The sequence below is a fragment of the Carassius gibelio genome, chromosome B21, assembly GCF_023724105.1.
Source record: "Carassius gibelio isolate Cgi1373 ecotype wild population from Czech Republic chromosome B21, carGib1.2-hapl.c, whole genome shotgun sequence".
Lineage (NCBI taxonomy): Eukaryota > Metazoa > Chordata > Actinopteri > Cypriniformes > Cyprinidae > Carassius > Carassius gibelio.
In genome coordinates, this window is record NC_068416.1 from 28558404 (window position 1) to 28572420 (window position 14017).

Here is a 14017-nt window from a genome sequence, read left to right on the forward strand (position 1 = left end):
ATGTGGAATTATATATGGAATTATATACATAACAAAAAAGTGTGAAACAACTGAAAATATGTAATATAGGTTCTTCAAAGTAGCCACCTTTTGCTTTGATTACTGCTTTGCACACTCTTGGCGTTCTCTTGATGAGCTTCAAGAGGTAGTCACCTGAAATGGTCTTCAACAGTCTTGAAGGAGTTCCCCGAGAGATGCTTAGCACTTGTTGGCCTTTTTCCTTCTGTCTGCGGTCCAGCTCACCCCTAAACCATCTCGATTGGGTTCAGGTCCGGTGACTGTGGAGGTCAGCTCATCTGGTGCAGATGTGAAATCATGAAAATGCATTTAAAAAAATAAAGAAAAGAAAAGTATACATTTGAACTGTACATTCAATTTGCGAGCCTGTCAGGTAAAGGCACATTAAAACAAATCTTTGGTGATGAGTGATGAATTTATGTGAATTTTTATTTGCCAACAAACAAATGATGACTCATCATCTGTTCTGAGGCATAAAGCAACTGGATTTTGTGTTTGAGTATGTTTAATTTTCTTCTTTTATTTTCGTATTATTATCTCATAGTTTTGACATCATTGTTCACTAAATGTAGCTCACATCTTCAGACAAGTTCTGCAAACATTTCTAATTGTTTTATTACTGATCTAAAGCTTAGAAAAGAAATCAGCAGTGTCAATGAGAAAATTTTATATCAGCCATTTTATATTGAAAATAGGAAGACCACAAATGACGTGATGTGGTGAGTCAAGCTCTGGTTTAAATGTTTCTTCAGTAAAGTTCCTATTCATTGATTTGGTGTGATTTGTATGCTGTTTGTGCCATTTTTAATTCATAGTATGCATTGTATGTATATGATGTGAGAATGTCTCACCTTTTCTGTACATCCATCTGAAGGATCAGAATGAATCTCTTCAGGATTGTCTTTGTCATAAGAAACTAGAAATCACAAACACCAGTGTCTGATTATCCTTATGTACAATTAATGGAAAGACAGTTCAAGGCTGATAAGACGAAAGTGAAAAGACAAACAGTGTTTTATTATAAATACTCACAGTTTGGTTTGCCACTGTTAATGCTGCTCGGTCTGACTCGTCTTAGCACCTTTATCTTTCTTGATTGATTAGATTGTGTCTCGTCCTCTTTATTTGCCATTTTCCACTTTTCCAAATGTTCGATTCTCTCGCAGTTTCTGATGCTCCATGGATCTTCTGATCACAACTTCATTTTTAAAATCTCTAGAGTGTTGCATCCTTTTCCTGTCTTTGATCATTTGCTGTTGTTGCAGTCTAGTAAGAGCTTAACAAACACTGTGGCTGTCACTTTTCTTACACTGCAGTTCTAACTTCTCAGAATTGTGATTATTAGAATTAGTTTGCAACTGAAAGATAAAGTCTAATTCTGAGGGAAAAAAGAGACACATTTCTTGGAAGTATATTTCTCAGAATGATGGTATTTTAGGATAACTATCAGAATCAGTTTGATGTGACTGATTCACTTTCACTATGGTCACCATAATTCTTGTTTTAATTCAGAGAGCTGTATGCTTAAAATCTTTCAGAGATGTTCAGTGTTGTTCAGTGTAAAGATGAACAGTAAGTGTTTTTTTTATTGATTTTGTTTTCTCATACTGGACATATTCCCTCATAGGTTTGAATTAAGCTTCGCCTGTTGCTGTTTTATTGATTGATTGACATGCATCACATCATGAGTCACACTTTCTTTGCGTGCCTGTTTGTTAATGCATTTGGGAGACTTTTTTAATCAAAGCAGCTCATGATTCCTGACCTTGAAATCGCTAATGTTTAATTGACTATTGATGGCAAATAACATAAGAAACATCTGCTAAATCTAACAGTGTCTGCATCTCCTGGTTTTATTCAGTTTTCAGGGTGGAGAAATGTTTCAAAGAAATCTAAAATCTTGATTTAGAAAAACAAGAATGAAAAAGGGGAAACACTATCCCCTCATCATCAGAGTCATTACAGAAATGCTGAACATCTATGTGTGTACTGAGCTCAAACACACACACACAAGAGGTGACAAGAGGAGAAACGTATGAAAACTCATTATTTAATGCAGACTAGGACAACAAATATAAATTAAGAAACAGATATCTGATTATCTTCACTGTTAAATGCATTACGCAAAAATCTAGTACCTTCCAGGAATTTTTTCTTGCTGTTATCTGTCAGCCGTTAAGAACTTTTACACATGAAAGCTGTGAGATATTTCAGTCAAGTGTTTCAGTAACAACAGCTAGTCATGTGTAGAAGAGAGAATTCACTGTTTGGTATATGATTGACTCATATTTGTCTATGTAACACACTGAATAAGTACTGCACTCAAGAAATGTAAACCTGGAAAGCAGTAGGCTATACATTATGTGGAGTATTAAATGTACAGTGTGGGCTTAGTAAAAAAAAACAAAAAAAAAACAAATAAGAAATGTCTCAGGGTTCACCGAGAGGTTTTGGTGAAATCGCATGCTCAGTTATTGAACTCTTGCTGAATCTTGAAAGAGTTCAAGAGCAAGAGTCATACGTGTTAGTGCTGCTACTAAAACTAATTATTCATATTTTTTCAGAATAAATCCACTTTTAATGTGCAACACTCTGTGAATTCTTTATTGCACACTGGGATGGCTTACATCTACTCACAGTTTGTCATCTTCATCTCTCTCTCATCTATCTTCCTTTTGTTCTCTGGACCCACACTCCAATGTGAAAAGCAGAGTATAAAGTTGCATCTCTTAAAACCACAGTTGTTATAGTCGACTAAAACAATAATAACAAATAAAAATAAAACATTCTTGTTACGTGAAATATAATATGTACTCAAACTTGTTTTATTTCAGCTAGTATTAATTTTAATCTATATTTAATATATAATCTCTGAGAATTTGTTTTAGTATGAACAATAACTAATTTTGCAGATACTTTTATTCAAAGATAATTATTTTCTAAAAGTGAAAGTGACGTGACATTCAGCCAAGTATGGTGACCTTTACTCAGAATTCATGCTCTGCATTTAACCCATCCAGAGTGCACACACACACCAGTGAGCACACACCCGGAGCAGTGGGCATCATTTATGCTGAGTTGCCCAGGGTGCAGTTGGGGGTTCAGTGCCTCGCTAAAGTGCCACGCATCTCAGTCGTGGTATTGCCAGCCCAAGACTCAAACCCACAACCTTAGGGTTAGAAGACAAACTCTCTAACCACTAGGCCATGACTTCCCACCATCATGGCATGCATTTTTCCTACAGTCCCTTGAACTTAAACTTATGTGCTAAACCGTGTGAGCTATATACAGAAATAATGTACATTTTATTTAAATATATTAAACATGTTAAAGTGTCTGACCTGTGACGAAAGTAAAAATATCCAGATCTGACTTCATGTGTAATGGGACTGATGAGTCATGAGACGTGCGGATCCATGTGCAAGCTTTTATTAGACAGAGACATGGGGCCTGTTCTTCGTACGTCACTGGGTCATTATACGAAAACGTGCCATTTCCCACTTTTAATGTTTGATTTTCAAAGTACTGTTTTGACAAGTAGATCCTTACCTCTCAGGAAATGTGCTGTGCCATCTCAGGCTATCTTATTATTATTATTTTTTTTTTTTTTCATATAACCAATTTAAATGTGTGTGCTTGATCAACCCTGTTACCAACATATTCATTACTTTCTGAAAATGTTTTAAATACATATATAGAACAAATCTGATATGCTGTGAAAGATAACTTTAAAATGAAAGTGAAAAAAAATGAAGTGACGTGACATGACATTCAGCCAAGTATCGTGACCCATACTCAGAATTCGTGCTCTGCATTTAACCCATCCAAAGTGCACACACACACACACACACTTGCACTTGCTGCTTTGGCTGTTCTGCTTTTCACTTGTGCTGCTCTCCAGTTCCCCTCGGCTCTCCCTTCTCTGTCATTTAGTTCACTAACTGACTGCTTTTTCACTGTGTCTCTGTCCTTTCTCCATTTTACCCTCTCTTTTCCTAAATATGCTTCTCGTCTCTCAGGATCAGCATCTCTATGTTGTCTGTATCTGCTCTATTTCTCAGCTGAAGAAAGATGCATCCTAACCAAATCAAATCAAATAAAAATGCATAAAACACTTTAACAGCAACCTTGTTAATTTATTGACTTCTCGTAATTAAAATAATAACTTTTAGTTTACAAAGCACATTTATAAAACCCAATGCACTTGTGTGTATCAGTATATACTATTAGTAAGAAAAGTATGTCTGTTAAATGTCTGTTAAAATTCTCAGTCATCCAGGTCATAGTTATCCAAGAAGGGTTGGCTCAGGGGTGACAACCCCACAGAGGTTAAATACCTGGCTCTCCCCATCAGTCATTTAGAAATGAAGAAAACCCTTGGATGAGAGGCAATAGCTTCAAATATGGAAGTACCAAGTCCAGTCGCCCTTGATTTAACCCTTCTTGTGTATACAACATGGGTAAGACAAACCAAAGCATGCTTGTGTCAACCCTCTTACCCTGGAATGGTAACAGGGTTGACGAAAAGGTTATTGGCGGCCATTACTAGCCATGAGGTATAGGTAATGAAACCACATTATGTGCCTTAATGAGAGGCTTAAATGTTGTTATTTATGTACATTTTTAGATATGTACAAATCATTTTTTAACGTATGCTTTTCTGGTAACAGGGCTGACACAATGAGCGTGTCCCTGTCTTTCAGACATTACATAAACTCAAAGAAAATTCATTAAAATGAAGAGAGCACTTACTTGTCTTCTACCATCAATTTCATGAAAGGCAGATGCAACTTTTGGAACAGTCCATTATCTTTAAAGAGGAGTTTTCATAAAACATAACAGGGTTTGACGAGAACCTAGGGACCAGACTTTTTTTTTGACACATGTTAAGAATAAAATCCATTCATGACTAATGAACTGACATTTAAGGCTTTATACTAGTATATGTTTTTTTTTTTTTTTTTTTTTTTTTTTTTTTTTTTTTAGGATAGTTTGACTTTTTTGGCCTCGATAGCAAGTACAATAGAAAAATCATACTGAGGGACAAGCCATTTTCAACATTTCTGCAAGATGCCTTGCATAAAAATGTGATTAAAATCCTTTAAAAACAAAAGAAACAGAAATTAATTTATTCTTATATTATGAGACTTTTTATGGAAACTAAATTATAAAATATTTAATTGTTTTATGGTTTATTAAGATTTACAGAGCTGTTTTTTTTTCTCTGAGGGACACAAAATGACACGTTTTCGTATGATTACTCCACTAACTCATTTAGCTGGATTTGAATGTTGACTATTTGGCATGATCTTGGATCATTTGGTTCTTCGAAGCTCATCCTGGGAGCAGGCTTATTTAATGTAAACAGGATTAGATTGCATCTTTTCAACCAGAACTGATACTCTAAATATGTCCGCTACCAATGCTACTTTAAGTGTATCCTTCTGATCCAGGGACAATAATTGTAAATAATAATCATTTAAAAATGTATTTTAAAATAATATAAAAAATGCTGTGTAGTCCATAACAGCCTACTATAGACACAGCCAGTTTTACTCAATGAAATATTTATTTGTCATAAAATTATTACTTCATAATTTTATTAGATTCATGCTATACAGACAATAGAGTTGTGCATTAATTAGAGTGATGACGGCTATTATAAGAGTGGCTTGATGGAGCGCAGGAGATGTAGATAACATGATCTTGGGCCTAAGAGAGAGAGCGGAGGGGGGCTTCTCCCGAAGTCCACGATCATCTCCACTGTTTTGAGCGTGTTAAGCTTCAGGTTGTTGAGTGGGGAGTGGGGAGAGAACAGAGCCCTGGTGTCGCTTTACCCTCGCTTCACCCATCTGCACATCCTGTAGCTTTTGATCAGCACCGCTGATCAATCATACAGGAATGATACTGTAATGGAAATCACAACATGGGCTCAGGAATACTTCCAGAAAACATCGTCTGTGAACACAATCCACCGTGCCATTTGCCGTTGCCGGCTAAAACTCTATAGATCAAAAAAGAAGCCATATCTAAACATGATCCAGAAGCACCAGACTTTTCACTGGGACAAGGCTCATTTAAAATGGACTGTGGCAAAGTGAAAAACCATCCTGTGGTCAGACGAATCAAAATTTGAAGTTCTTTTTGGAAAACTGGGACGCCATGTCATCCGGACTAAAGAGGACAAGGACAAGTTGTTATCGTTGCTCAGTTCAGAAGCTGCATCTCTGATGGGATGAGTTTGCATGAGTGCGTGTGGCATGGGCAGCTTACACATCTGGAAAGACGAGCTCCATCAATGCTGAAAGGTATATCCAAGTTCTAGAACAACATATGCTCCCATCCAGACATCGTCTCTTTCAGGGAAGACCTTGCATTTTCCAACATGACAAGGCCAGACCACATACTGCATCGTTTACAACATCATGACTGTGTAGAAGAAGGATCCGGGTACTGAAATGACCAGCCTGCAGTCCAGATCTTTCACCCATAGAAAACATTTGGAGCATCATAAAGAGGAAGATGTGACAAAGAAGACCTAAGACAGTTGATCAACTAGAAGCCTGTATTAGACAAGAATGGGACAACATTCATATTCCTAAACTTGAGCAACTTGTCTCCTCAGTCCCCAGACGTTTGCAGACTGTTAGAAAAAGAAGAGCGGATGACACACAGTGGGAAACATGGCCTTGTCCCAACCTTTTTGAGATGTGTTGATGACATGAAATATAAAATCAACTTATTTTTGCCTTACAATTATAAATTTTCTCAGTTTAAACATTTGATATGTCATTTATGTTGTATTCTGAATAAATTATTGAAATTTGAAACTTCCTCATCACTGCATTTCTTATTTTTTAATTCACAATTTGTACAGTGTCCCAACTTTTTTGGAATCGGGTTTGTACATAGTTTGAATATATTTCTCTGTGTATGATGTGTAATATCTGACCTCATCTGTGTCTCCATCTGAATCGTCAGAATGAATCTCTTCAGGTGTGTCTGGATCATGAGGAACTAGAAATAAAAATACAAGTGTCTGATTATCTTCATCTACAGTTTAGAACATACAATGACAGTTCAAAATTTATTTGTTAAACAAATTCAGACCCCAAGGGTCTCTTCTTCATATTTTGCTTAATACATCTGAGATGATTTGTCAGATATCAGATCTTTTAATTATTATAACTAATATCTGGCTAATTTGGTTCTTTAAACAAGATCTGGATGAAGTTGTCTAAGGTCACGTTGTTGTCATGTTCACTGGAAAGCCAGAAAAGTCGATTACCTTGTAACGAACGGCTTTATAGGCCGAATTACATTAATTTAAAATGGGGTAAGATTAAACTGTGTGAGGGCTTTGACTTTGAGTGTTTAAAAAAAAATGGGAGAGGCAACAAGGTTAAAAGTGAAAATCAAATATGTATTTACAAATGTTCACAAGAGACTTAAAACACAATAAATTAAGAATTCCAGCGTGCAGTCAGTCCCAATGTGAATGTGAGAAGTGTCCACCAGTGTATGCATAATCCAAAGAAGGAGATAATACAATAAAGTGTGGTTCTGGAATGGTAAATTCACAAAGGTAACTCCTAATCCATCTTTTGATCAAAGACCCTGTCTGTCTGCCATGCTGCCTCCTTTATGTTGTTCAGTTCCTATTTCCTGTCATGTGATCAGTAACATGACTTGCAGACACAGACTCATTTAAAGACATGCGCACATTAAAATGGTTAAGATGAATAAAATGGCTAAGGCAACATGAAAACATATATTTTAAATTAAAACCATTACAATATATTGAGCTTGTTAAAATGTGTCCTGTGTGACTGTTTCACAACCTGATCAGCAGTGCAGGTATTGGTTGACGGCATAACAAACAAACTTGAACTGTCAATGTATACTGAAAAACTCTGAAAATGCAAACTTTAGGATGTGTTAAAGCTAGGGATGCACCGAATCCAGATTTTTGGAATCCGAAACCGAATACCGAATCCTACTCGCATCCTTATTCCATTAACACAGTAAAACACATTAATGAAGTAAACAACGTCCACAGCAATGTATTTTTTTTTTTTCATTTCATTTTATTTTAACTGTAAAAAAAAAAAAAAAAAAAGGAAAAAAAGAATAGGCAACATTATGCATGGATGAAAATGTAATGGATGGTGCAGATATTATGCCTCCTGAAGTAGTTATCCTTCCTCTCCCTGAAACGCCATGTAAGTCTCCTGTTATTAAACAGTGAAAGATAGCCTTGATGCTGCTAATATCCTTTCACAACTCATAGATCTCTCGATCCTAATTAACAATCGATCTGATGGCCTGGAACGTATGGTGGCGGAGAATGCTCGAGCGATCGCGAGTATGAAAGAGACTGTTAACGAAAACACCAAACAGATAGCCGACGTAAAGACAGCTGTTGAGTTTGTATGTGCCGAAGTTAATGTCAAAAGCCAGCTCGGTCTGATGGAAACAAAAGTGAAGAAAGTAGAGGCGAAATCATCTGAGCATGAACAGTGTTTATCCCATCTCGAAGGATACACACGGCGTTGGAATCTGAGAATCTACGGGATCCCTGAAAAGGAGAGGGAGGATGTTCGGGAGAGGGTTATCCAGATCTGTCAGCAGCTCTTACCAGAAGCAAAGGATAAACTTCCTTATACCGTTGACACTGTACATCGACTTGGGCGTAAGCAAACGAGCAGCGACAAACCTAGAGGGATCATCTTTCAGTTTACCTCGCGCTTTTACCGGGATGCCATTTGGCGGGCAGCGAAAGACTCTCCTTTTCTCAGGAATAACAACTTAAAGTTGTCTGAGGATCTGTCCCCAACAGATAGAGAAAAGAGGAACAAACTATGGCCTCTCGTAGACAAAGCACGTCGGCACAACAAGCGGGCATACTTTGTTGGAGGAAGAGCGTTTGTGGATGGCACTGAAATTTTTCCACCAACCTGAGTGTCCCCTCTGATTGCTTATTTGCGTCACTATGTCGAGATGCACTTTTGCCGATTCTGGAGTTCTAGGTTAATAAGCTAGAGTGCATATCCACATTAAACAACTATGTTCTCAAGTCAAGTACTTTGTTACTTTTAAGGTCTAACCCTGATTATAATGGTTAGCGTTGCACTTTATTAAAGTGGCACTGAGTTTAGCTTAATAGAAAACCAGGCGCTTGAATGCTATTTGTTTATTTGACACACGTTACGGGTTCTTACCATTTTAAAATTAATAATCTTTACACCTATTTTTGCAGGCTACTGCACTACATCAGTATATTGTTTTGAATGTTGTTTGCTGTGCTCGTTTTTATGCACGTCTTTTGTCTGATCCTAACGAGTTATTTGTACTAGCTTATTATTATTATTTATTTCCTTTTTTTCCTTTATCGTTCTTTCTATTCACTCACTTAATTTTAGAGGGCTAAGAGACTCTACTAAACGTAAAGCTATATTTTTGTACCTTAAACAGTTTAATTCAGAACATCAAGTTCAGCTGGGGTCTGTATCTTACTTCATCGCTTTAAGGGGAAAATTCTGTTTTCTGACTGTGATCCAGGTGGTCGGTATATTTGCCTCCAACTTGAAGCGTCAGACATGATGTTTATTATTACCAATCTTTATGGACCTAATCAACAAAAATAAAATGAAGATTTCTTTTATAGAATGGAATAACGTATACGTTCATGGTTAAATAATTACCACAACTCTTATTTGGTTTTTGGGGAAGACTTTAATTTGGTTATGGATAATAATATTGATAGACAGCCCACAAAATCTAATAGTTCTAATTCCTACTTAAAAATGTTCATGCAAAGATTTTCTTTGGTTGATAGCTGTAGGGAAACTCATCCATCTTTAAAAGTATTCACATATGGAATAATAAATCTTTTTCATGCCAATCTCGCATTGATCTATGGCTTGCTTCTAAAGAGCGGAATAAAATTTCAACTGATATTATTACTTCACCTTTATCTTACCATAAAAGCATTTCTATTTGCCTCCCTATTTCATTTGATGTTAATTCATATACCTTATTTTCCGGACAATAAGTCACACTTTTTTTTTTCATAGTTTGGCTGGTCCTGCGACTTATAGTCAGGTGCGACTTATTTATAAAAATTAATTTGCCATGAACCAAGAGAAATTAACCAAGAGAAAACATTACCGTCTACAGCCGCAAGAGGGCGCTCTATGCTGTTCAGTGCTCCTGTAGTCTACACTGAAAACATAGAGTGCCCTCTCGCGGCTGGAGACGGTAATGATTTCTCTTGGTTCTTGGTTCTAAATGAATGTGACTCATAGTCCAGTGTGACTTATATATGTTTTTTTTACCCATCATGACTTATTTTTGGACTGATGAGACTTATACTCAGGTGCGACTTATAGTTCGAAAAATACAGTAGTACTCCCTCTTATTGGAAGCTCAATTACTCAATTCTTGCCTATAATGAAGTTAGAATTAAAATCGATGACATTATTACAAATTTTTGGAACAAAGCAAATGAAGAAGATAACTACTGCAGTAATTGGGAGTTAGCTAAATATGAAGTTGGTAAATATTTTCGAAAATTCAGTAGTGACTTGGCTAAAAAGAGGAAGTCTAATGAGAGTAGTGTTATCTGTAAAATTGCTAGTCTTTTAGCCCAAAATGTGGAAGATATGACTGATTTTGATAAAGCTGAACTTGCTGAACAGCAACAACAATTAGATAAAATATACAAATATAAAGCTGAAGGAGCTTACGTCCGATCACACAGAAAGTTGAGGAAGGTGAGCAAAGCTCTGCTTATTTTTTATTTTTTTTCGTTTAGAAAAACAACAAGCTAAAACAAATACTATAGGGAAACTCATGATTGATGTAGCTTTAAATGAAGATCAAAAAGTAATTGGAAAATTCTGTTTTAAATTTTACACAGATTTATATACATCAAAATTTTGCCACCAAGATGCAATTGATTTCTTTGAGTCTCTTCAGAACATACAGCAATTAAATATCGTAGAAAAAGATTTTTGTGATGCTCCTATTACCACAAATGAGATTGTAGAAGCAATTAATTCATAAAAAAATTGAAAATCTCCTGGCACTGATGGGCTCACCTCAGAATTTTATAAATTATTTAGTAAAAAAATAACATCATTTCTATTACAGGTTTTCAAAGAAAGCACAGAGAAAAAATGTCTTCCTCCTACCCTATGTCAAGGAATAATAACTCTAATTCCGAAGCCAAATAAAGATCCCCTTTTTATTGATAATTGGCGCCCAATTACTTTATTACATAATGACTACAAAATTATAGCTTTAGTTCTGGCCAAAAGACCAAAATGTGTCCTAAATTCCATTATTGATGAAACACAGTCAGGATTTCTGCCAAACAGACATATTTCAAACAACATACACTTAATATTAGATCTATTGGAATATTCAGTTTTATTTTATTTTGAGACTACTATAAAGCATTTGACATATTAGAGCATGGGTTTTCGTTTCAAGCACTAAACAGAATTGGTTTTGGTGACTCCTTCTGTAATATGGTCCAAATGCTGTATATGGACAGTAGCAGCTCCATTAAGTTGAGTAACAGTACCTCTCCCAGGTTCTTCTTGAACCGTGGAGTTAGACAGGTATGTCCAGTTTCTCCTTATCTTTTTTTAATTGCTACACAATTTCTTATTTCGCACATCAAAGCAAGCCATCTAAAAGGCATCAGTATTGGCAATACAGAGTTAATTATTAATTAATTAGCGGATGATACTGTTCTGTTCTTAGAAGACTCTACGCAAATACCTGCAGCCTTATGTACTCTTCATCTCTTCTCTAAAGCCTCTGGCCTACGTCTCAATATTAATAAATGTGAATTACTTCCGTTAAAAGACAGTATGATCTCTTCAATTGATGGTATTGCAATTAAAAACCGTGTTACATACTTGGGTATAAAAATAACCAAAGAAAACTCTAGATGTTCTGCTAATTTGGACTCGGTTTAACTGCTGGCTGGAGAGAGACCTTTCTTTGAAAGGCAGAGGTTTGCTTGTTAAAGCGGAGGGTTTGTCTCTCCTAACTTATGCTGCTCAGTCACTGTTCACTGATAAGAACACTTGTAAAATTATAAATTATAAATAAATTTTATGGCAAAATAAACCCCACTATTTGAAAAAGTCAGTTATACTAAATTCTCAACAAAAGGGCGGCTTAAACTTCATTGATTTTAGTTCACTAAATAACATAATTAAAATAAATTGGCTCAATCGATTACTTAAAAATCCTCAGCATGCAACCCAGTCTCATATAAAAACGTACCCTGACTACGTTGGTCCAAAGTGCAAAACGTAGAGGGGTTACAATAATGGCCCTTGAATTGTATGACTGTTACGTTCTTTTAGCCAATTCTTTTCCTATTGTTCAGCATGCTTTCTCGCAACTTGGTGGTGCAACATTTGCTTTAATGTGTAATTATGATATTTATAAACTCCCTGTCAAGCTATCTAACTTTCACCAACAAGTCCTTCTGGCGTGAAATCTCATTTACAAACATAACTTTTCTCCTCACCGATGTTACATATGGAACAATAGGTATATTTTATTTAAGAGTAAATATTTATTCTATAATAACTGGTTCAGTAATGGAATATATCATGTTAGACAGATCTTTAATAACGAAGGTCTGCTTTTTAGGTATGCAGAGTTTCTTTCAGAATATAATATACCGGTAACTCCCAAAGAATTTGCCACAGTAATGGATGCTATTCCTTCTGGGTTAGTCATGCTTTTTAAAAACAATACTCTCTCTTTGGGTTCATTGTCTTATCCTGAGCCTGTCAACACACCTATTGGCAAGATGTGTTTTACTGAAAAAAAGGAATAAATTATAAAGTAAGAGTTTTATTCCTTGAAAACATTATTTCTGCCCCTCCTACAAACTCATATTGGAATAGGCCTTTTGATAATTTAAATTGGAAAAATATATGGTCCATACAGCATAAATTTTTCCTTACAAACAAAGTAAAATAAATATTTTTTAAATTACTTCATAATATTTACCCAGTCAAAAAAAAAAAAGTAACATTCATACGACAAGGACTCCGTGACAAAGACTCAGACAGACCGGGTATTTATACACAGAACGATAATGGGAAAACAGGAGACAGGTGGGGAACAATCAATTAACTAAAACAAGGAGGAAGGTGACCAAATAAGGGAACAGGAAGTGATAAGATGACAGACACCGTGGGAACGGAGGACACCTAGTGGACACCCAGGGAACACAACCCAGACACTGTGACAGTTTGTGCACGTATGACATGATTTTTAGAAAATGTATACAAGACGTAGTAAGCCAGACGATGAACATTATTAAAATTATTAATAATTAATAATAATTATTAGGGGTGTAACGGTACATGTATTCGACCGGACCGTTTTGTTACAGGACTTTCAGTACGGCACACGTTGTGTGCGGAACATAGGTACATTCTCGTGTTTCCAAACGAACATATTAAGTGGCGGAAATCTTCTTGTTCAGTGCAAATCCCGCCCTGCAGTTGATTCTAAGGCCGGTGACACACTGGCTGCGTGGCGTGAGCGTGGCGTTTCTGCTGCGTGTCAGTTGCATGACAGCTGCTTCGTGTTTTCTGTGTCTTTACACACCAGAGTCGCTCCTGACGCGGCGCTGCTGCTGCTGTAGGTGACATAGAGGGAGTCCGCCGACAGACCAGGATCTTGTCTTCACGACAACAATATCTATAATTCATGTTGAGCATATATATATAAAGCCTACTGATAAAGGACACTGTCAACAGTACTGACAGCAAAATAGACTGTTTGACAGTTGCAATATGCCATTGTGTCACCGGCCTAAGGTTTTCAAAAGGCATCACACGAGTGTGAACGTCACTACAACTAGGAAAAAAAAACGATTGTAATTCAAACGCAGCTCCCGTCGGCATTTAAACAGACCTTTGCTCTTAATTCTGATTGGGCCAACACAATAACAAAA